This window comes from Prionailurus bengalensis, chromosome A3 (genome assembly GCF_016509475.1).
Source record: "Prionailurus bengalensis isolate Pbe53 chromosome A3, Fcat_Pben_1.1_paternal_pri, whole genome shotgun sequence".
NCBI lineage: Eukaryota > Metazoa > Chordata > Mammalia > Carnivora > Felidae > Prionailurus > Prionailurus bengalensis.
Genome location: NC_057354.1, coordinates 27056369 through 27080098, shown reverse-complemented (window position 1 = coordinate 27080098; position 23730 = coordinate 27056369). Strand labels below are relative to the sequence as shown.

General features: G+C 48.2%; 1 protein-coding gene across 6 annotated transcripts in view; it reads right to left on the bottom strand.

Annotated features, from left to right (window-relative positions):
* Nucleotides 1–23730, bottom strand: part of BCL2L1 (BCL2 like 1) — a 48778-nt gene that overhangs the window by 2320 nt on the left and 22728 nt on the right. The window lies entirely within an intron of this gene.

Below are 23730 nucleotides of genomic sequence, written 5' to 3'. Positions count from 1 at the left end.
CTTTCGGCCTGCCCCCAGGGGGCGTGACTCTGGGCCCAGGAGGAGGTGAGCAACAGCCTTCAGCCCTGAGGCCAGTCAGGAGGGAAGCACATGATATGGGGAAGGTAGGGCTGTGGGTTAAATTACCCAGCCCAGGGCGGAGCCAGCCTGTGGGGCAGGGAGAGGGGGTTTGCAGTACCCGTTAGTGAGGCGGCTTTGCTCCCTATTTGTCCTCTAATCCTCCCAACAATGCTGCAGTACAGACCCTCTCTTCCCATTTACAGACCAGGAGCCTCTGGGCCTAGGGAGGTGTGTGTCTAGAGTGTGAATGGATCACCTGCTGGTCCCAGGGCCCATGTTCCTCCTCTCCACCAAGAAGGTGGGCCCCCATTTCCACCTGGTCCCAACTGGCCGAGTGGTGGCTGCTCCCTCAGACCAGTTGGTTCCAAGTTCCACCAGGCCAGTTTGCTCACTGTGATGTGTGCCTGGCCTTCCTTCTGGTCTTGACAAGCGCCCTCAGTCCATGCTCCACACAGAGGATTTTTAAAAACATAGATCAGATCACGGCACGCCTGGGTTTAAAGTCCTCCAACAGCTTTCCCTTGCACTTAGAAAGCCAGTGTCATTTTTGCTCACATCCTGGTACCTAGCAGAGTGCCCTGTGCACCAAACTGCCAAGATGACTCAAAGACTCCTGAGTGTTTATTAAGCCATCAGGGAAACAGCAGAGACACCGAAGCTGCAGCCCCTACCAGATAGTTTACGATGTATGGGGGGAAAACCACTAGAAAAAGTCCCTCCATTCAGGCCATGTCACTCCTTCCCATCTCATCCCAAGCTCTCAGCCTTCACAAGGCTTCCTATCACACCTGGAATAAAGCCCTCACTCCTCACCACGGCCAGCGAGGTCTCGCGGAACCTGCTCCTCCCTCCCTGCTGCACACTCGCCACACGGGTCTCCTTGCTTTTCCTCCAACATCTGCTTGGGAGCTTGCTGTTCTCACTGCCTGGAGCACTTGACCCCAGATCACCACCCACCTCACTCCCTCATTTCACTGCCGACTCTGCTCAAATGTCATCTCCTCAGAGAGGCCTGCCTTGGCCACCTCATCTAAAATGGTACCCATCCTCCTCTCTACCTGTCCTCTTACCCTGTTTTGTTTTTCTCCCCAGCACTTCTCATAACGGTGCATAATGAACAGATTCAACACTTTGTTTCGTCTCTTGCACTAGGTGTGGCTTGACGAGGGCAGAGCCCCTGTCTTGTCTCTATATACCCAGTGCCTGGAACAGTGTCTGGCACGTGTTGGTGCTCCATAAACACGAGTAGAATGAAGGTACTACAAGTCTACTAAGTGCCACGTAGTTACCCATTTCACCTTCATCAGCTAGATTTGAGCCCCATTTCACACTGGAGAGGGAAGACCTTGCCTGGGGTCAGCCGGCTAACAGGTGGCAGAGCCAGGACCAGGACGCAGGGACACTCAGCTCCAAAGGAAGCATGGCTATAGCAGGACACTTCCCTATGTGGGGGGCTGGGATGACGTGTCCTGTCAGTAGCGCTAAAATGGGATTCTAGAAAGAGGCGGTGGAGTTGAGGAGGAGCCCTGGGTCTGGAGAGAGAAGGGCAGTGGTGTGGCAGCAGCCAGCCTCCTAATTCTCTGGCCTTGTCGCTGCCCAGGCATCGCCGTGTGGATATGCTTCCGTCTCTCCCCCCTCATCCCGGCTAGCCTCATGGGTTGTTGGCGGACAAAGAAATTCTTACAGGAGTTGTAATTTTTCTGGTCCTAAGTGAAGTAGGCCCAAGTGGAGTCACAAAAAAAGATGGATCTGTGATGGGGGAAGACGACTGGGCTATCGGGGGCATGGGAGAAGTGAGGCCAAGGCCAGAAGGAACTGGCTCTCCCAAGGGGCCCAATGTCTCTTAAGAAACCAGGGACACTGGGGTTGCAGCCAAAGTGGGAGAGGCCTGGCTCTCTCGATGGGAACTTTCCTAAAGTAGAGGGCTGGCAGCCACGGGAAACTTTCCTCTCTGGGGCTGGGTTGGAGTAAACAGGCCCTGTCCCTGCAAGGGCACAAAGCACTCACTGTCCAGGAACAGTCATTCCAGGGTGGAGGGAACATTCTCGTTTCGGTGCCATAGAGAACAAGACTCTGACCTGCCCAACCCCCCGACTCATGCATTCCTGGCCAGGACAACCTTCATTAGGAGCTCCTTCTCCTGGGGAGGGGGAGTAGGATTTCCAGGGGCCACGGATTCTGGGGACTGCTTTTGCAGACAGAGCATGAGCAAAATGGGGTGTGCCATTGCAGGGCGGGTGCTGGGGAGACAGTGGTGTGGGTATATTTAGCTCAAGGTTCACACGACACACTTGGAAACAAACACAGCCATTTTCTCAGTGGGCGGTTGCCCTGGATAAACAAGCAGCATTGCAGAGCAGCCTGGTTCTGGAAAAGCAGAGATAAGCCCCGGTGCTCCTCAATGGCTCCCACTAGTTTCAGCCAGAGCTGGCATGGTGGGCAGGAGGGTGAGATGCAAGGGTGAGTGGCAGGGAAGTCTCTGATGTCACAGAGGCTTTCAAGAGACCCGGGCATGAGGCTGTCTGCATTCTCAGCTGAGGTGACAGCAACGTGGGGGAAGTTTTCTCTTTGTAGCTGTGACCGCTGCCATGGGATTCGTAAAGGAGTTTTCAGGGCCACCGGGGATAGGCAATGGCTAATGACTTCCATGGGAGGATCATGGACTCCCCCGCCAGCCAGATCCCCCACAAGTTAGTAAGACCAATGCACCTGCCCATTCTATAGTTTCACACGGCTAGTTTGTGGTAGAGCCTGGACTAGGAACTGGTGTCTCCCGACTTGGCATCAGGGCCCTTTAGAGCAGTGAGCCAAGAACCAGGGTCCCCAGGAGAAGCCAAAGCTGGGACCACTTTCAAGATCCTGCCTCCAACAGTCCTGGCCACATACATGGAAGGGCTCCACCCAACATACTCCAGGGTGCTTTTCACCCCTGTGTGTCCTCTTAACTGGTCACCCTCCCCGTATCATCTTCCTCAGCCAACCGCTACTCAGCTTACGAGACTCCATGACAAAGGTCTCCTTTGTGCTTCCAGGGTTTTTGGACTTTCATTTACACCATAAATATGTCTTTCTTTTTTTTTTTAATTTTTTTTTAACGTTTATTTATTTTTGAGACAGAGAGAGACAGAGCATGAGTGGGGGAGGGTCAGAGAGAGAGGGAGACACAGAATCCGAAGCAGGCTCCAGGCCCCGAGCTGTCAGCACAGAGCCCGACGCAGGGCTCAAACTCACGGACCGCGAGATCATGACCTGAGCCGAAGTCGGACGCTTAACCGACTGAGCCACCCAGGCGCCCCTTTCTTTCTTCTCTTTTTAAAGTAAGCTCTACACTCAATGTGGGTCTTGAACTCCCGATCCTGAGATCAAGAGTGCATGCTCTCTCTACCCACTGAGCCAGCCAGGCGCCCCACACCGTAACTATTTCTTGTGTGCTAACCATGCTCCAACCCCAGTACGGGAGACACAGCAGTGAACAAGACAAAGAAGATCTCTGCTTTTATGGAGCTTCTGTTCTAGTCTGTGTGTTCTCAACGGGAGGGCTATCACTCCCAGTGGGGCAAAGCAAAAAATTCTTGGATATTACAGTGGTTTGTGGCTTTCCACGGGGCCACAGCACATAAAGAGATACGGAGTACAGCTGTGGTATTCAAATGTCACAGGAAGGCAACAAGGACAAGAATGTCGAGGGGCGCCTGGGTGGCGCAGTCGGTTAAGTGACCGACTTCAGCCAGGTCACGATCTCGCGGTCCGTGAGTTCGAGCCCCGCATCGGGCTCTGGGCTGATAGGCTCAGAGCCTGGAGCCTGTTTCCGGTTCTGTGTCTCCCTCTCTCTCTGCCCCTCCCCCGTTCATGCTCTGTCTCTCTCTGTCTCAAAAATAAATAAACGTTAAAAAAAAAAAAAAAATTAAAAAAAAAAAAAAAAAAAAAAAAAAAAAAAAAAAAAGAATGTCGAAAAAGATGCCTGAGGCGGATGGCAATAGGAAAAAAGGTTGAGAAACACTGTCCTGGTAGAAAGCAGACAGGGTAAGAAGCAAGACAATTTCAGAGATGATGGGGTTTTGAAGACAGTAAGTCATGGGGTGGTGACAGAGAATAGCTGGGGGACTGATATAGGTGGAGTGGTCAGAGAAGGTCTCCCTGGGGAAGTGAGGTTTGAGCTGAGAGCTGAATGGCAAGGTGGAAGTAGCCAAGAGAGGATAGAAAACCTGGGGTAAAAAAAGAGCCTGTTTCAGCAGAAGCAACAAGTGCAAAGGCCCTGAGGCAAGAACGAGAGGCAAGGTGTCCCTAGGCTGAGCCCCATTTGTGTGTCAGTTCCCCCCTCAGTCAGCGGGCTCAAGTCTGACATATGTCTGAAGCCAGGCCCATCCAGACAGGCACAGACGGACTAAAGCTAGATCTCTGCCCAGAGGCCAACTGAACAATGCAGGTTACCCTGCAGCCATCTGCAACCCTGGTGAAGTGAGGAAAAAGGCTGGCACAATGCCCCTCAGGCAGCGGCCCATCCACCCTGCCAGGGGCTGAAGTGCAGCACCCACCTGAGACTGATCAATCCTCTGATGCTCACCCTTCTCTCTCACCTCCCACGTTTCCATCCTTCTTCACAGCGGTGTGACTTTGAGCAGCCCAGTCCTCACTTGTTAAATAACAATAAAATAATAACAACTGCTAATATGGCAGCTGACCTTTATTACACATTTGAATGTTAGCTGTACCAGGCACTGAGCTAAAGCACTTCACCCAGACTGGGGCATACTCCCTGATTACACGCACAATCACATACAGTTGAGTGACTATGTTTTGTCCTGTCTCTTCCACTAGATTGTGTGTGGTTTTATCCCTTGTACCTCTAGAACCTGATGCTGTACCTGGAACACAGCAGGTGCCATTCTAAATGAATCTATTATATATATACACATAGATTATATATATACACACATATATATATACACATGATGTACACATCATTAGATGAACAAATGATTACTTTCGTTTAATCCTCGTACTATTTATCAATAGCCACATCTACGGATGTGAAAACGGAGGCTTCAGAGTTCACCTGGGACTTGTCAGAGTTCTGGCCTCTTGCTCATTCTGATATCTGATTCTGCCTTCTTCAGTCCCTGCTGCCCCTGCCCACAGAGAACCTGACCTACACAGTGGCAGTGGTGGGAGATGATTCCTGAGCACTTACCCTGCAAGAAGGCACTCCTCCTGGTCCTTTTTGTGGATCAGTTCACTGAATTGTCCCCACACTGTCAGGCAGTGGGTACTGTTGTTAATTCATCATACAGCTGATGGCCCTGTGGCCCTCAGATGATCTGTGACTTGCCCAAGGTCACACAGTGGCTGGGTGGCCTGCACTAGCAGTCTGGCTCCAGTATCTTTGCTCCCAACCTCCATACAAGACTATGCTTACTTTCAATGTTTATTTATTTTTGGGACAGAGAGAGACAGAGCGTGAACGGGGGAGGGGCAGAGAGAGAGAGGGAGACAGAGAATCGGAAACAGGCTCCAGGCTCTGAGCCATCAGCCCAGAGCCCGACGCGGGGCTCGAACTCACGGACCGCGAGATCGTGACCTGGCTGAAGTCGGACGCTTAACCGACTGCGCCACCCAGGCGCCCCGACTATGCTTACTTTCAAAAGGACAATACTTTTCAAGCCCCATCATGGTCCAGGTGCATGCACTTGTATTACTGAAGGAGGACCTCAATCTACAGCCAGGTAAACCGAGGCTCAGAGACACCGAGAGACCTGCCCAAAGTGGGTATGTGGAGAAGTTGGTTGCAAGTTCCAGCATGTGCAGCAGCAACCCCATTTCTGGGCCAGGGCTATAGTCCTGAGTCCCTCTCGGAGGGGGAAGGTTGCCCAAGGCCACCAGCTGAATGAATGAGCTCTGGCCCCCAGCCAGCTGAGGGGAACTGGGTGCCACAGGAAAAGGATGTGACGAAGACCAGGAGGGAAAGTGAAACCCTTCCGTCCTGGCTTCAGTGGGGAACAAGTGCTTGTGCCAGACGGGCCCTTCCTTCCTCTAGGGTGACTCTGGAAGGCCCAGGCCCACCACTTCCTTCCTGCTTGGTTATTTTGGGAAAGAGGTAGGTGGAGAAGAGGAAGGGGCTCCTAGCAGCCCAGAGAAAGTGCCAGAGACATCAGCACTGTACCTTCCCTTGGCCTCATCACGGCCCAGCATGGGCAGGCCAGGGATCCCTTGCAGAGTCACTTTCTGCTGCTAGCCTCAGTTTCCCTGAAGGAGAGGCTGATACATGCCTGCTGAATAGATAAATGAGGCCTTGTTAGGAGATCCCAGGGAGATGGCAGGAAGGGGGGATGGGGCAAAAGGAGAGGCCTTATCACTCTCTTGGCAGGGAGTTGCAGGCGGAGACTCGGAAGAAGTGAGGTTTGTGGTTGGAATCCACTTCCCTTGGCTTTCCCGGGGGAGCCGCTGGGGTCAGCAATGTGAAAGAAACACGGCCTTTCTCCTCTACTGGGAGTGGGCAATTCAGAGAGGCAGCTCAGGGCAGAGGCAGAGACGAGTGACCAGATTATGCTAGGGTGACCCCAGTCTAGCCAGCCCAGTTGTGGGCACCATAGCAAACCTCTGTACTTCAGAGCCTCAGTTTCTCCTGTTTTGACCTCCCAAGACAGTGGTGGTGAGAAAAGGGGATGAAAGCACTTAGCACTTACTAAAAAGCAAGGTGACCTCGGTGTTACTGGCACAACAGTGTGTCATGGGGGGGGGGGGAGAGGGGGCTCAAGCCATCTGGGCTTCAGGGAATATCTGGAGGCATCCTTGCAGCAAACTTCACGTTAATCTTTCTCCAGTTCTGCCCCTGTCAGCTGCCAGCCTCTCCTCCCCCGCCTCCTCCCTCACCATTAGTTCTCAGAAGCTAAGCCTGACAGATGTGCTCATTTCTCAGAAAAGGAAGTGGTTGTGCCGGGAGGAGATAACACCTCCGCTGGGGAATTGAGAAAGCTATCGGGCCTAGCAGTGCAAGCGTGGGCTCTCCACCTCCTCAGCTCAGAACCAGGATGCTAGTCTTAGAGGCAGAGACGTTTACTGGGGGCACAGATGCTCATTTAGAGGCTTACAACCTCCTTCCCTGGGATGACTGATATTTAACTGAGAACTTACTGTGTACCAGGCATGGTGCTAAGAGCTTCATCATGTATATGAATTCACTTAATCCTAGCAATAACCCCATGAAGTGCTATTGTTACTTTCCATGTTACAGATGAGGAAATGGGCTCAGAGGTCAAGGGACCCTGCCAAGGACGTACGGCTCATATGGCAGAGTTAGGGCTTGCATGCGGCAGTCTGGCTCTAGAGCCCAAGCACTGAATGGCTCCTGGGAGGCTGCTGCATGTTCATATGCATTCGTTCCCTGGAAATCCAAGACCTCCCTCACTTTGCTGTCTCTCATCCCACCCCTGCTAACCCCCTGCTGTCTCATGAGTGGATGGCTATAGCTTTTCATTCTTCTTCCAGTGTCCTGGGAGATAAGGTTCACCCTTGAAAAAGAGTCGGAGACTCAAAAATGACCTCATAACATACCTACCCAACCTCTCATGTGATGCTGAAGCTCATCCCTAACATCCTGATTTCCCAGACAGGTTCAGAAAGGTGGAACATCAAGATCATGTGGTAGGTGTGTTTCACTCCCGATGGCCCATCCTCGTGGGAGTTCGCAGTCATCTCTAGGGCATCTCTGCTTATATACTCATGGAGCACTTCACTTTTGGAAAGCTCTCTTTGCCTCTTTTCCTCTATCTCCCCCCACTGGCTGGCATCAGATATGGTCCTCTCTCCTCTAGCTCTGTCCCGAGGGCTGTCCAAGAAATCACCAGGGGCTGGCAGAGGAAGCTTTGCTGGCCTTGTTCTGGGTCCTGGACCAGGTTGTGCTCCTCTCTGAGTAGAATTTCCTCATTGGTAAAGTGGCAGTGTTATCTGGGTGAGGCCAAGGCTCTATTTCTATTTCTTCTATTTCTCTACCAAGTTGGGCTGCCAGCACCTTACCCACTAAGTCTTGCAATTAGACTTGAGAGGTGTTAGCTTTGGACATTGTCTATAAAATGGAGATTAAAGATGTGCTTATTTCACAAGAACACTGTGAAGATTTAACAGTAATACACATATGGCTCTTAGAATTCGGCATGGTGCAGAGCAAACTTTGAGTACATGTTGGCTATTACTACTGGTCTTATTATTAGACCAGGGCTCAGCTTGAGTGTTAGAGCCTTCTCTGTGGTCTGCAAGACCCTGCAGGATTTCCTCAGCTTTGTCCAGGGCTAGGCTGCTTCATTCTTCACACACCATGTTCTCTTCAGCCTCAGGACCTGTGCCTATGCTGGTCTCTCTGCCAAGGTCTCTCCTACCTATCTCTTAAGTCTTCACCTACAGGTTCCTTCTTCAAGGAGGCCTCCTGCTTTCTGACTCTAAGTCTCCTTCAGCTCTCTTACCAATTTGTTGTGCTGTTCATTTTTTAATTTAAATTCCAGTTAGTTTACAGTGCAATATTAGTTTCAGCTATACAATACCCAGCGCTCATTACAAGTGCACTCCTTAACCCCCATTACCCAGTTCCCCCATCCCCCCCCCCCCAACCATCAGTGTGTTCTCTATAGTTAAGAGTCTGATTCTTGGTTTGCCTCTTTTTCCCCTCTGATTGTTTCTTAAATTCCAAATATGAGTGAAATCATACGGTATTTGTCTCTCTCTGGCTGACTTATTTTGCTTTGAGCTGTTCATTTTTTACCATGAGCTCTTTCAGGCCTAGCCCAGCCTGGTCCCAGAGAAGGTGCTGATGAGTATGGCTGATTGGTGGACAGTGAAGAGGGTAGGGAAGAAAAGGCCAGCTCCCTCTCTCTTTATCCCCATCCTCACTGCCTGGTGAAACTAGAAGGAAGCCCCGAGACACCAGGTGATTGGGCAGGGTGACCAGAACTCCCTAGATAACCAAGTTCTTCCAGGCTCAGGAAGGATGATGGAAGTTTATGGGAAGGTTCTGGAAAAGACATCATCTGAATTGTGTTGAGGCAACAGGCAGGAGGGACCGGGGTTAGCAACCTACAAAGAATAGGGGCTTGGTCTCTGGGGCCAACCCTTTCCCTAAAACTCCTTCTTCTGGGATCTATGCCTCAAAGTACTCCAGGGTCCAAAGCAGCCACCCCCCTCTTATTTCCACCCAAAGCTATCCCCACTACCTTGTCTGGTGCTGATCAACGCTGTGTGCTGTGAAGAGACACCAGGCCAAGAGTCAGTAGGTGTGGGTTTTGTGTTCCAGCTCTATCAATGGCTCGCTTGGGTTGAGTCTCTTCCCCTGTCTGGGATACTGGGAAAGTCTGGGACTTTCCCCATCTGTAAAATGAAGGGGGGGATCATCCTCAAGGGCTCCTACTGGTGCTACAGCATGAAGAGGATGAAAGTAGCTCACACACGGATGGGTTAGTAACTACCTGAGTTCTCTCTGACGGGTATTCAGACGACCCAATAATTAGTGTGGAAGGTGAGAGGCAACATTCTGGAGTAGAAGGACTTGTTGCCATAAATGAGTCTGATCTTCCTCCACCTCAGAGCCTGCTGAGTCTTGCCCTCTAACCTGTAGGATTCTAGGGGAAAAGGGCAATGGGCACATCTGTGACCCAGGGCAAGCTCCTCAGAGAGGCCAGATCTTGCCGGGCTTTGTCCCTGTGGCCTCAACCTCTTTCTTCACCCTAGCACTACCTCTGACTAGTCCAAACAAGTCAGGGTATTTTCAGCCACCTTTATCTGATCGGAAATGTTTGGAATTCCACAGCAGAAGGCCAACAGCTCCGAGGATTTGAGGATGGGAGAAATCCCAGCAACACCCTTCCCTCCCCCCTATACATATGAATGCTCACATATACACTGCTTGAAACCAAAAACTCAGAGCTGAAGGCTCCCGCTGAGTTGCATTTCCTACATTCTGGTTCCTTCTGGTCTTCTCAGTTCATTCTCACCCCAGTCCATGGGTTGCATCAAGGTACAGAATAGCAAGATGCCTGAAATAGTGCCAGGAGAGCCGGACTACTGCCTCTGCAGCGGGGTGACACGGGGTGGGGGCCACCAGGAGGTTTACTGTTCACAGTCAACACCCAGAGCACCCATAAACTGCAGAAGAGCACCACCACCAGGAGGCCCCAAAGCAACTTGCTGTCCCACCTGATGTGACATGTGGATCACTCAAGAATTCATGTGTCATGATCTGTGGCTTACAGAGCTGTATACTTCAACTCCCTCCCTGAACAGATGGAAGACCGAGACCCAGAGGAGGTAAAGGGACTCCCCTGCAAGGCCTCCTGACCCTTGGAGTTGGACAGTGTGGGTTTTGCCTTCAGCTCTATGACTGCCTACTTGCGGGACCTAAGGCAAGACCCATTACCTTCCCAAACCAGGGTTCCTCCCTGAGAGCACTGTACTTAACATCACAGGCTTGGCAGCAAGAAGTAAATGGTCCACAGAACTCAATGAAAGTTAGCTGTTTCAAAAGAGGGGCCTCATTTGTGTTTCTCATGGTCCATCTCATTATTTACAGCTACAAACAAATACATAACAACAGCTAATATTTACCGAGTTCCTGCCTGAATTCTCAAAATCTTGCAAAGTAGGTGTTGTCCTTATGTTACTAACGAAGCAGCTAAGACTCGGAGAGGTGACAAGGCTTTGTCTGAGATCACCAGTTGCTGAACGAGGGGGTCTGACTCCAGGGCATATTAAATTTGCGAGTGCAATGGGGCAGATGCACAGGGATGTTACTAAGCTCTTCCTTCCTTCCCCCTTTAACCCCACATAGCTGCCTGCTATTTAGTGAAGATCTGCTACTCTTAGGTCATATGAATCAGAAATTATTTTGAGGACACGGAAGAGAAGTGGCATGCTCCCTGGTGCCTCGTGGATGGGAAAGGGAGAGGTGTGCTGTGGCTGCTTAGAGCCCCCCCCCCCCCCCAACCATCAACCCATCCGCTGCAAGGCCAGTCCCTCCCTTTATCTGGCCACTATCTTGGAAACAAAAGTGATGCCAAGTAGCTCTGGCAGCACTCTTATATGAGTTTTCTTTTCTTTTTTAACGTTTATTTATTTTTTTTTTTTTGAGAGAGAGAGAGAGAGAGAGAGAGAGAGGGAGAGAGAGAGGGAGAGGGAGGGAGAGTGCACGAGCACGACCATGAACAGGGGAGGGGCAGAGAGCGGGAGACAGAGGATCTGAAGCAGACTCCACACTCTGAGTGCAGAGCCCACAGAGCCCGATGCAGGGCTTGAGATCCTAACCTGAGTCGAAATCAAGAATCGGCCTCTTAACCAACTAAGCCATCCAGGCGCCCCTTATCTGAGTTTTCTAAGACAGATCATGACCCCTTTGTGGGTTGAGCTGTGAGGTTGCAGGAAGGACCAGACAAGCTGTCCTGCTGGCTCTGGACATTCATTCACTCCATAAATCTTTATTAAGTGCTCACTAAATGCCAGGCACTATGCTAAGTACTGGGGATAAAGCAGTGACTAAATCAGATGAAAATTCCTACCTGCGTGAGTTTACAATTTAATGGGAAGAGACAGGCAATAAATAAATGTGTCAGATGGTAGCAAGTGCTAAGAAGAAAAATAAATGAGAAACAAGGGTTAGACAGAAACATGGAAGACAGGAGAATTAGAACCCATAGTCAGGGAAAGCTTCTTGAGGAGGTAACAGTTGATCAGAGCCCTGAATGAAGTGAGGGTACAGGCATCACAAGGATGTGAGGAAAGCAATGGGAACAGCAAACGCAAAGGCCCTGAGGCAGGAACATACCTGGGCACTCTTGAAACAGGAGACACCAGTATGGCTAAGGAAAATGAATGAGGGAGAACGGTAACAATGGTGTCTGGCAGTAGGCAAGGGTCAGACTGTGCAGGGCCTTGAATGCAATTCAAGAACGTGGTCTTGTCCTTTGAGTGACAAGGGAACACTGCAGGGACACAACCTAACTTTGGTTTTAATGGAGTCCCTCTGGCTGCTGGGTAAAGACCTCCAGGGGCAAGGGTGGAAGCAAGAGGTCTGGTGAGAAGGTGATGTAGTCATCCAAGAGAAATATGATAGTGGTTTGGCCAGGATGGTGCCAGGGAAGCCGGTGAGAAGCAGTCAGATTCAGAGTTTATTTTTAAAAGTAGAACTGATGGGCACTTGGCTGGCTTAGTTGGTAGAGCATGCGACTCTTAATCTCAAGGTCATGAGTTCAAGCCCCAACTGGATGTAGAGCTTACTTAAAAAACAACAACAACAAACTAACTAAAAAAAAACAAAAAACAAAAAAAAAAAAAAACCAAAGTAGAGCTGAAAGGATTTGCTGATGGATTTTGTGGGCTAGGGGAGTTGCTAGTCTCTCTGGCCTTGTTTCTCACCTACAACAGGCAGGGAAAGAGGCCTTTGAGGATGTTTTTCCAGCTTGATAACTCTGGGAACGCTACGGGATGAAGAAAGAGACAAAATCATTTCTGCTCTCATGGAGGCAAAGCAGTTTGCTCTCCAGGCCCTGAGGGCTGGATGGCAATGACAGGAGGAAGGCAGGGGCTGGACAGAGACAAAGGAAGGACAGGGTCTGCCTACACTGTGGCCGCCCACTTTCAGCAGACACATCAATCACCCAGCTACTAGGGACCTGCAGGGCCATGGAGTAGCCAGGCCCAGGCTGGGGTGGAGGTAAAGGGAGCTCGCTTTACATTAGGAGAGCAGGGGCAGCAGACCTGTGCTGGGTCCAGGGCGTACTAGACAGAAGGTGCTCAGTAGGTGAGTGAGTGAATGGGCAGTGCCTCGGGCCAGGATGTGTGTGAGAACTTCCCAAGTCGTTCCAAGGGGTGAGCCTGACCCAAGGGATTCATCTCCTGTCATTCCTTCTGCATTGATGACATTCTAGACGGAGTCTCAAGTTCCCATTCTTCATGAATGGCAGACCGTGAGGTCTGAAATCACCAAAGCAGCATTTTAGAGCTGAAAGGGCAGACACATCTGGTCCAGTCTACCCACAATTTCGCCATCACTGTTTTGGCCTTCTCCGTGTATCACTGTTATTATTGACATTCCTATCAATTGACTCACTTTTAAAAACTTTAAATAAATGTATTGAAAACTCTCAATCCCTACTCTTCCCCCCCAAAAAGCCGTTCTTTCTGTAATCTTTTCCCTTTTTATTTATTTACTTATTACTTATTTTTTAAAAAGATTTTTTTTTAAGTCATCTCTACACCCAACGTGGGGCCCAAACTCACAGTCCTGAGATCAAGAGCTGCATGCTCCACCGACTGAGCCAGCCAGGCGCCCCTACAATCTTTCTCCTTTTCAGTAAACGGTAGCTGTTTCACTCTTCCAGGTACTGAAGCGTGGGACACCTTGGAGGCATTCCTAAATATCCTCCCTAGTACTGATCTGTCAGCAAATTTCTTCGAAACTATATTCAGAATTTATCCAGAATCCTACCACTTCTCATTAACTCCACCACTGTCATTTGGTCCAGACCAACACCATTTTCTGCCTGTAACAACCTCCTTACTGGTCTCCCAGCTTCTTACCCCCTGGCTATGGTCCTTTACCAGAGCGTCCACAGTCTGTCTGGTCAAAACACTCCACTGCCTTCCCATGTCACCTAGAGGAGGAGCCAGAGTGTCCCGTGGTGGCTCGCACAAACCGTTACCTTCTACCTCTGCTCACTCCGTTCTAGCCACACTTACCTCCTCTGCTCTTCCTCAAACACGCCAAGCACACCCTTCTCAACTTGGGGCCTCTGTACTTGTTCCCTCTGTCTGGAATGTTCTTACCACAGATTGAAAGCAATTCAATGTATCACAGATCGATACATGGTTTATTCCCTCAAATCATGTAGATCTCTGTCCATGTGTCTCCTCCTCAGAAAAGTCCTTCCCAATCACTCTTTATTTAAAAGAAACAGAAACCAAAAGAAAAAAAAAAAAACAAACCAAACAACCCCCCAAGCCCCAAATGCTGCCTCGCCACCCTCCATTCCCTACCACCTCTCTATCTTTTTAGAATATAAACTCCATGAAGGCAGATATTCCCAGTAGCTAGAATGGTGCTTGGCACAGAATAGATACTCAGTAAATATTTGCCAAGTGAATAAACGAAATGAAAAGGCAACTTAAGTTATTACTACTATAACTGGAACACCAATATCATTTGCCGCACTGGAAATCAACATAAAATAAAAACATTATTAAAAGAATGTCCATTTGCTTATCACCTATAAGTTACCTTGAAGGTCAGTGATACATGTATCTATCGATCTTGGGCTCACACCTTTACAAAAGAGACACAGGAGGTCCAGAGCAGGAGAAAGCTCAGGACAGAGGCAGCCAGCCAGTTGGAGATCAGTCCAGAAGAACCACACAGGTAAACCCCTTAGTGCCTTAAAACCACAGCCCCACCCCCCCCAAGAATGTACACAAAGCAACTGAGTCTTGGGAAAGGTACAGCTAGGTTGAAGCAACAGAGCCTGTGTGAGGGGCCGGAAAAGTTATCCTCTGGACCAGGCACAGAACTGGAGGCTCTGCTGGAGAGAACAAAGACCAAAGAGAAGTGTGCCAGGCTACAGCAATCTCATGAGGCTGCATTGTGGGGGACGGGCACGCACAAACCTGTAGGTGAGGTCCATGGAGACCAGACAGCTGAGAGCAAGAAATGAAAACAGGCTGGGTCCCAAAGGGTGGCAGCTTCAATCCTGTAAACACCAGACAGGCGTGGGGGTTCAGGTGCAGGCCTGGGGCCCAGCTGAGCTCAGGGAGTTGGATGGGACCTTCCCAGCCTCCTCTATCCCTGATGATAAGCTGAGCGGAGAAGAGGCACTGCCAATCCTGCCACTAGGCACACACAGCAGACGTTCAGGGGGAGAGAGACAGAGAGCTACCCTCCTAGTCCCCACATTCCAGATGGTCTTCTCCAGCACCCTCCTAAGTCCCAGCCGGCTCCACCCACACAGGCCCTTGAGGATTCACTATCTGTGTGGAGGGGAACATCCTTTTCCCATCCTCATGGGGCTTAGCAAACATGGCTGCAGCTGCAGGGAGCAAAGCTATTGCTGTTGTAACTGCCAGGCCAGCAATGCTTGACCTACATCTCCATGGTTGGTTGCATGCAAAGAAAAATACCAGGGATTTCCGTTGGTGTTCACCAGATGCAGCTGCCAAGGGAAGGCTGGGCCTTCTGAAGGCCTGTTGTGAGGAGGGCAGGGCAAGTGGTAAGCTGGCTGGGAAAGATGATGGGGCTGGCCTCTAAATTATTTCCTGGCTTTGAGGACCTCCCTAGATTTCGGAGACTCTATCAAATGTTCATCTTTTTTCTACCAAATCTTCCACTGAAGCTTTTTTTTTTTCCCTCCTATTCTAGTATATTACCCTAAGAATTGAGAGAAAGAGACACACAGATAGAGAGAGGGAATGAGATTCTATTTGGAAAAGAACTCCCCAAACTAAACAGTTGTTCCAACTGTCAATTATTGGCATTGGAGGGAGGCTTTTCGATCTGCACAGAAAAGAAGCAATTTGGAAGTTTTGCATGGTAATGTAAAACGGGCCTGGGACTTTAGAGTCAGGACACATGGGTTTACTCCTGCTCTGCGGTGGTTCCATCTGGCTGCAGACATGTCAACTGAGCACCCTGGGCCTCACTTCTGTCATCTATCAAGTGTAGACAATGGACCAGATGATCTCTCTGGCTCTAGTAGTTTCAAGGCCGTGATTCTATTCCTAGGCCTTCCCCGTGGGCCCCCTCAGAGATGCAGTGTCGCATAAGGGAAAAGCTCTCTTAGGAGACAAGAGACCTGAGTTCTAATCCCCAGGTTGCCTTTCATTAACTCACTGTGATCTTGGGCAAGTCACTTCACTTTCTTCATATGTAAACCAAATACTTGCAAGTGCACTGAGAAAAAGCACTACAAGAACTTTAGCATTATTGTGTCTCCTTTGTGTCATTCATCCCTTAGCCATCTGCCTGCCTCCCTCGGGGCTTGTTCTTTACTTGGAATTGCCCCAATTTGCAAACCTTAGGATCCTAGAGACAGAATGGAGGAGGTAGGGATTCAAACCCAGGTGTGTCTGATTGCTGAGGCTATGTTCTCTCACTATAGAAATGTGGAGGTGGCATGGATGGTGGAAAGGACTTGGGATTTAAAGTCAGAAGACCCCAGTTCTCTCCATGGTAAGACCTTCTCTGCTTCCTAGCATAGTCAGAGAGAGGCTCAATGAGATAATGTATGGACACAAAGAAACACTAGACAAACCTTAGTTAATGATCCTGCTCCGTTACTTTATGACCCAAGCCTGGGTTTCCCCACATTCAAAAGGAGAGCTTAAAGTGCAAGCCATAATATCTTAGGAATATAACAGCCCTATTTCTCAGCCTTCATCCTCCATCTTGACCTCCCTTCTCATCCACATCAGGCCCACCCTTCCAGACCCCCATTACCTGGCCACCCAGCACAGAGCCCACAATGCCCTCCCCTCAGAGGCCGTGGAGGGTTCAGAGTCCTAGCTCTGACACTTATTTGCTGTGCGACTCTGGGCTTATCACTCAAACTCTGAGTGTTTATAAAATGGGCAGAAGCCCTACCCCCGATAGTCTTCCATGACTGTTTGCTATTATTATAATTATGTTATGCTTCCTCTTTCCTGTGAACCCTTCTGATCCTTTTAGTCTGTTCCATTTACTTTGGTATTTGCAGTCTTATGATTTAAGTTATTGAGAACCAGGCCTGTACTTTATACTTCTCTCCCACTGGAGCAGTACATGACAGGTGTTCAAAGAACACCTGCTACACAATTGGGAGATGGGTCCTTTCTAAGCCAGTATGGGGGGGGGGGGGCCATCATCAAACCTCAGGCATCACGTGGCAGCCTGCTCTTTGGCTACCCTATGCTAAGTACCCTATACTGGGGTAGGAGTTGGGTGGGGGGGGAGAGGGTGAATGGAAGCTAAAGGGCCCTCTTCTCTAAAGCATTCAGTGTGAGCCAGACTCACCCTCCCGAGAGAGCACCAAATGATATGGACAAGTGGAAGAGGAAGAGAGAGCCAAGGGAGACCATGGACATGAGTGATTGTGAGTCTAACGGATTGGATCTGCATTCTGTTCTTATTAGCATTTGACCTTGGGATTATTACTTAACTTGTCTTATTCTCAGTTTTCCAATCTGGACAATGGGGACAATAATGTTTCCCAAGCAAGATTATTGTGAGAGTTAAAAATACAACACAGGGTACCTTTTATATAGCATATTACACACAATAGGTACTCAATAAACAGCAGCAACTATATTGTCATTAGTATATTAATCATAGATGGGTTTTGTCTATAGGTACCTCTAATGGTCAACACATGCACATAGAGAACCGGTGATTCATGGCTCTCTATAGCAACTGGATGGAGAACGTTCTCTTCATGGAATCCTAATGAGATTGGACATTCTTTCCATGGAAGGAAGGGAGGCAGCTCAGTACAGACAGACCATAGGCCTCAAATGGACATATGGGGGTTCCCCCTTGGGGACTCCATAGTTTCCTGGCTGTGTGTTCTTTTGGCCAGTTATTCTCTCTGAGCCCAATTTCTCACCTGTGTTAGACTCTAAGACCGTATGTTATTCCTCCTGAGAGGCAGTCAAGGGTGTTCTTTAAGAGCATAGGTATTAGAGGATTTAAACCTGGGGTTAAACTCTGCTCTGCTACTTACTAGCTTGGGCCAGTGACCATGGCACATTATCTAACCTTTCTGAGCTTTATTTAGTTTTCTCATTTAAAAACCTTCCTTGTTGGCTTCCTTGTGGCTGTATTTGCCTGTGCTTGACACATAGTAACCATTTTACTTGATACATGAAAGTATTATCTTTGTATCCAGGACCCAGCACTGTAAGGCACTCAATAAACGTGCTGAATCAAACCCAGCCTCAGTGGAAGGGGTGCATAGAGAAAAGATGCTCCTGTAAACTGGCACCACTGCCATATTCCCACGTTGGCAATATCTATCAAATCATAGGTGCACCTATCCTTTGACCTTGCAATTCCACTTCTTAGGAATTTATCCCCCACAGATAACCCCATATTCATACATGGATGGGCCAAATGACAAATACGACAGGGCTATTTACTGAGTATCGCTATTATAATTGCAAGAGACTGCAAAAAAGTGCCCACTAATGGGAACTAGTTAAATAGAGTAGAGGGGCACCTGTGTGGCTCAGTCAGTTGAGCCACTGACTTTGGCTCAGGTCATCATCTCTAAGGTTCGTGAGTTCGACCCCCTCATTGTGCTTGCTGCTGTCAGTGAGGATCTGCTGCCCACCCTCCTCCGAACCTCCCGTGCTCAAGCGCATGGATTTGCTCTCTCAAAAATAAACATTAAATAAATAAAGTTGAAGATAGTATCATGTACAGAATACTATGCAGCTATTAAAAAGAATGAGAAAGCTCTCGATAGACTGATATGGAATGACCTCTGAGACACTGCTAAGTGAGAAAATCAAGGTACCGTGTGCATAGCACACGACTATCTGTGTAAAAACTGGGTGAAACATACGGGCATTTGCTTGTGTCTACTGAGTCTATTCTCCTAGCAAGGGAACTGGGCAGCTAGGAGCCAGGGGTGGGAGGGAGGCATTTGTTCCTTTTGAATTTTGAAACACTTGAATATATTACCCATTCCAAGAAAATACATCAAAATTAAAGAGTGGGAGAGAAAAAAATTTGATTCTCCCACGACATGCATTTGGGGCTCCCCAGAGACTGACGCTTTGGCCAGTTATTACACTATGAGAAGAAAAATGACAACTCAGGTATTTGCATCCTAGGATGCCAAACAGCATTGCTACTATGTGATTAACTGCACTAGGGTTGCCACCATCTCTGACCCTTTGTCTCAGGGTCCTATTAAGATGGGGGAGGACCAGCAGTGAGGATGCTCCTTTATCCCCCGGGTTAAGGCTATCCAGGTAGAATAACAGGGAAAGAAGGCTCTGGTTAAAATAAAAAATTATCCCTAATAGCTCCGGAAGAAAAAAAGGAAGGGAGGGAAACTAGTCCTGGAGGGAGTGGGCTCTTGGTGCATCCCACCTTTATTCCCAGTCCCTCCTGTTTTTCTTAACAACTAATCTCCTGCTTTCCTGCTGAGAACACTACTGGGGACTCCTGGTAGTATATGGGAGACCCAACTGGCTCTGGAAGAAATACAAATGCCTGATAAAGTATAAGAAAAGATGCTTTACTCCATAAGTAACTCTGAAAATAGTCCTTGGATATTTCATTATGAGAATATTTATACACGTACAAAAGTAGAATGATAAAACGAACCACCATGTACCCACCACTCACTCAGCTTCAACAATGATCAACTCAATACCAATGTGATTTCATCTGCTCCCAAACACTCTCTTTCACCCTGGTATTATTTTGTAGCAAAGTCCAGACATAGGTCAGTATGTATTTCTAAAAAAGAAGGAATATTAAAAAGAAAAAAAAAAAACGCAATACCATTATATCTAAGATCTGAAAAATCAAAAAAATCTTGGAAGGGCTTTAAATGTGATCAAAACTCTTTTCCAAAGAGGGCACCTTTGTTCAATATGAAATTTTAATGCAGTGTACATAATAAGCTCCAGGTACAACTCAAGTTATAAATAATTCAGATCTGTAGACATTTAAAACCCACAGAAATAAAGGTATCCCGCCAGCAAAAACTTTAAGGTGACAAAAGAGTCAATTCTAGATCTACTAAGGACTTAAATGTGAAAAGCAAAACTTTAAAACTTTTAGAAGAAAATATAAGCACATGTCTTTAGGACCACAGGTTAAGGGAAGACTTCTTCAACAAAACATAAAAGTATAAATCATAGAAGACTAAGCTGCATTAAATTAAGAAAGTCTAATAATCAAAAGACACATATAGAAACTGAAAAGACAAACTATAAACTGAGAGCCTACACATGTAGGCAAAAGATTAGTATTTAGAATATATAGAGAGTTCCTACAAATCCCTAAAAAAGCCAATCAAAAGAAACAGAGCAAAGACTTAAGCAGGTATTATACAAAAAAAGGAAACATGAATGGTCAATAGAAGTAAGGAAAGCTTCTCCACCCCACTTGTAATCTGAGGAATGCAAATTAAAACCACAAGATACCATCTCATACCCACCAGCTCTACAAAAATTTTAAAGTCTGACCATATCAAGTATTAACAAAGATGTAAAGCAATGGAAACTCACATGCTGCTGGTGGCAGTGTAAACTCTCACCAACACAGAGCTAGGAAAGCAATCCAGGCATGACCTTCCATCAAGCAATTCCACTGCTGGGTGCATTCCCTACAGCAATGATTCTCAAAGTGTGGTCCAGGATCCCAACCCCGACTCACGGAACCAAACACTGGGCGGGGGGGGGGGGGGCAGCAACTTGTGTTTTAACAAGGCCTCCAGGTGATTCTGATGGGCAGTCTAGTCTCTGAACCACCACACTGGAGAACATCTGCATGTGGAGGAGACATACACAGGGCATTCAAAACCGCATTTGAAATAGCAAAAACAAGGGAACAGCCCAAATAACCACTGACAGTAGAATGGATACCCAGACACATAATCATACAAGGGGATATGAAAGCGAACCAACTGCAGCTGTACACTTAACACTGATGGATCTTACAACGTTGAATTAAAAAAAGCGAACTACAGATGAATACACACATAGTATGTTTAAATGAAACTTAATAGCATGCAAAATACTCTCTATATAGTAAAACTGTTTTTTTTTTTTAAACGCAAGGGAATGGTAAATACAACTCTCAGGAGAATGGGAGGAGGTGGCTGTGACTAGAGACAGCAACACAAGGGAGCTCCAAGGTGTTCATGAATGTTTGAGTTCTTTTTTTCCATTATTTAAAAATATTTAAAATTTTTTAAAGTTTATTTTTTGAGAGAGAGACAGCACGTGCATGTGAGGGGGGGAGGGGCAGAGAGAGAGAATCCCAAGCAGACTCTGCACTGTGAGTGCAGAGTCCAACACAGGGCTCGAACTCAAGAACCATGAGATCATGACCTGAGCCACAATCAGGAGATGCTTAACCGACAGAGCCACACAGGTGCCCCAACGTTTGAGTTCTTAAACTGGGTGATGAGTTTACAGGTGATCATTTTTCCTATTCTTGAAACCTTATATACACATTACATACACTGTTGTATTTACAATAAGTTTCTTAAACAAACAAAAATGGTGTGCTGGAAAATAATGCAATTCTCAGTCAGAACTGCAACCACTAATTCTCACTACATGTGTGGTGTCCAAAGGGTTAAGCCAATTTCTTGGCCTGTGGGTAGGAGGGCAGGCAGCAGCTGGGGCACAATGGGAGTCCCCGGCTCCAGCTGGCTCCAGGCTGAATCCGCCTGGATCAAGCACCACGCCCAGGAACTGGCACCTGGGGAGGGAGGCGGATGGGGCTCTGGACAGGTGGCACCTGAAGCCCTTGGTGACCTGATACATGTCAGGGACTCGGTTCAGTCAGATAGATGGCAGTTTCCTCCTATTGGAGCCTCTCCATCTGGTAAGGAAGTGTGTTGGTGGCAGTTGGGGCTGGTGAGAAGGGGAAGAGGGTCTGGGACTCACGGTGGGGGTGGAAAAGGAACTGGGTGGGCTGGGCTCAGATACCAAGGGAGGCTGCTGGGATTAGCACCTGCTGAGAATGAGATTAAGTTTCTTGGGAAGGGCTCATCTATCTAATGCCCCCTGAAAGCTGTCTCCCTGTGGCTTTTCTCTGCTGGACAGATGGTGTCTGAGCTGCCTCTTGGAGGGTGGGCTCCTTGAGGGGGTGGCGGAGGTGGGGTGGGACCTGCTGCCTGCTCGGTCACGGGATTCCCTGCCCTGCACAATAATAATAATCAGAGCTAAATCTTACTGAGGACTTAGTGTATGCCAGCACTGTCCTAAACCCTTCAGAAACATGAAGTTTTCGCAGCATCCAACTGCCTAAAGCCGAGACAGGTTTACATTTGAGGAAACTGAGGCTTGGTGAAGTCAAACACTTGCCAAAAGTCAAACAGCAAGCAACCTAGGACTTGAATGCAGGCAGTCTAACTCCACTGGCCATGACATCTTCCCCTTCTCATTAAATGGCAGCAAGCTCCTTCCAGTTGCTCAGGCCAAAAACCTGGGACTCCTCTCTCACACCTCTTATCCAATCATCAACAAACCCAGTTGGCCCGACCTTCAAATTATACTGAAGCTCTGACTTCCCTACTCACTACTTTTGCCACACCTCCATCCTGATACAAACTCCTACTGTCACCCAGCCAGCTTCTTACTGGTCTCTTGCTGCTGTCCATGCTCACCTGCCCAATTTCTTATTAGTCTCTTGCTTCTGCCATTGCTTGTACAGTGAAAACAGAGGCTCTGGTTTGTTCGCTCTGTGTACTGAACCTATAGCTCAGTGCCTAATGCATGGCAGGCATTCAGTAAATACTTGTTAATGAACAAATGAATGAATGACCAACATCTCTCAGGAAATGACTCAGATTCGGAGGGGAGGAGTGCCCTTAGCTTTCTCAGCCCTGATGACCTTCAAGAGTCCCAAGGCAGTGGTCAATGTCCTGCCCTATTATGAAATGTCCTGGGTGCATAGCATCATCACTGTGTCATTCACTTGTGCCTGCACACACGCACACACACAGGGACACAGGAGCAGGGCTGCTTCAGAGAAGGAATAAGCCTAGGCCACTTATTTCTGGGGGACTGTCCTCCATCTGTCCCTGCACTGTATACACTTCAGTTTTTACTCTCACGAATGATGAGTCATTGGAGGGTCTTGAAGTGAAGAATGACAGGACCTGATTTCTATTTTAGAAAGATCACTGGTTGTGGGGAGCCTGGGTGGCTCAGTCGGTTGAGCGTCTGACTTCGGCTCAGGTCATGATCTTATGGTTCGTGAGTTCAAGCCCCACATCTGGCTCTGTGCTGACAGCTCAGAGCCTAAATAAAGCTTGCTTTGGATTCTGCGTCTCCCTCTCTCTCTGCCCCTTCCCCACTTGCGTGTGTGCATTCTCTCTCTCTCTGAAATAAACATTAAAAAAAAAAGATCACTGGTTGCTATATAGATATCAGATGGGGGGGGGGGGGAGGCAAGGGCAGAAGCAGAGAGACAGCTGATCTAGGTGAGAGAGGGAATGAGCAATAGCTGGGCCTTCCCACATCCCATTTCTAGTCTTTACCCAGGCTAGTTCCCCTGCCAAATTAAGAAACAGCAATAGCACATACTGGAGAGGGACTCTAGTCAGTGGTTTCCACTATTAATATAGCACTTAAAAAAATTTTTTTTTTACATTTATGTATTTATTTTTGAGAGACAGAGAGAGACAGAGCACAAGCGGGGGATGGGCAGAGAGAGAAGGAGACACAGAATCCGAAGCAGGCTCCAGGCTCTGAGCTGTCAGCACAGAGCCTAACGCGGGGATGGAACTCACAAACTGCAAGATCATGATCTGAGCCGAAGTCAGACGCTCAACCGACTGAGCCACCCAGGTGCCCCATTAATATAGCACTTTAATTCAATAGCCCTGTGAAGTGAGTTCTAACAGGACCCATGTTTTACAGAGAAAACAGAGGCTCCGAGAGGTAAAAAGTCAACTGTCAAAGACTACACAGCAGATGATC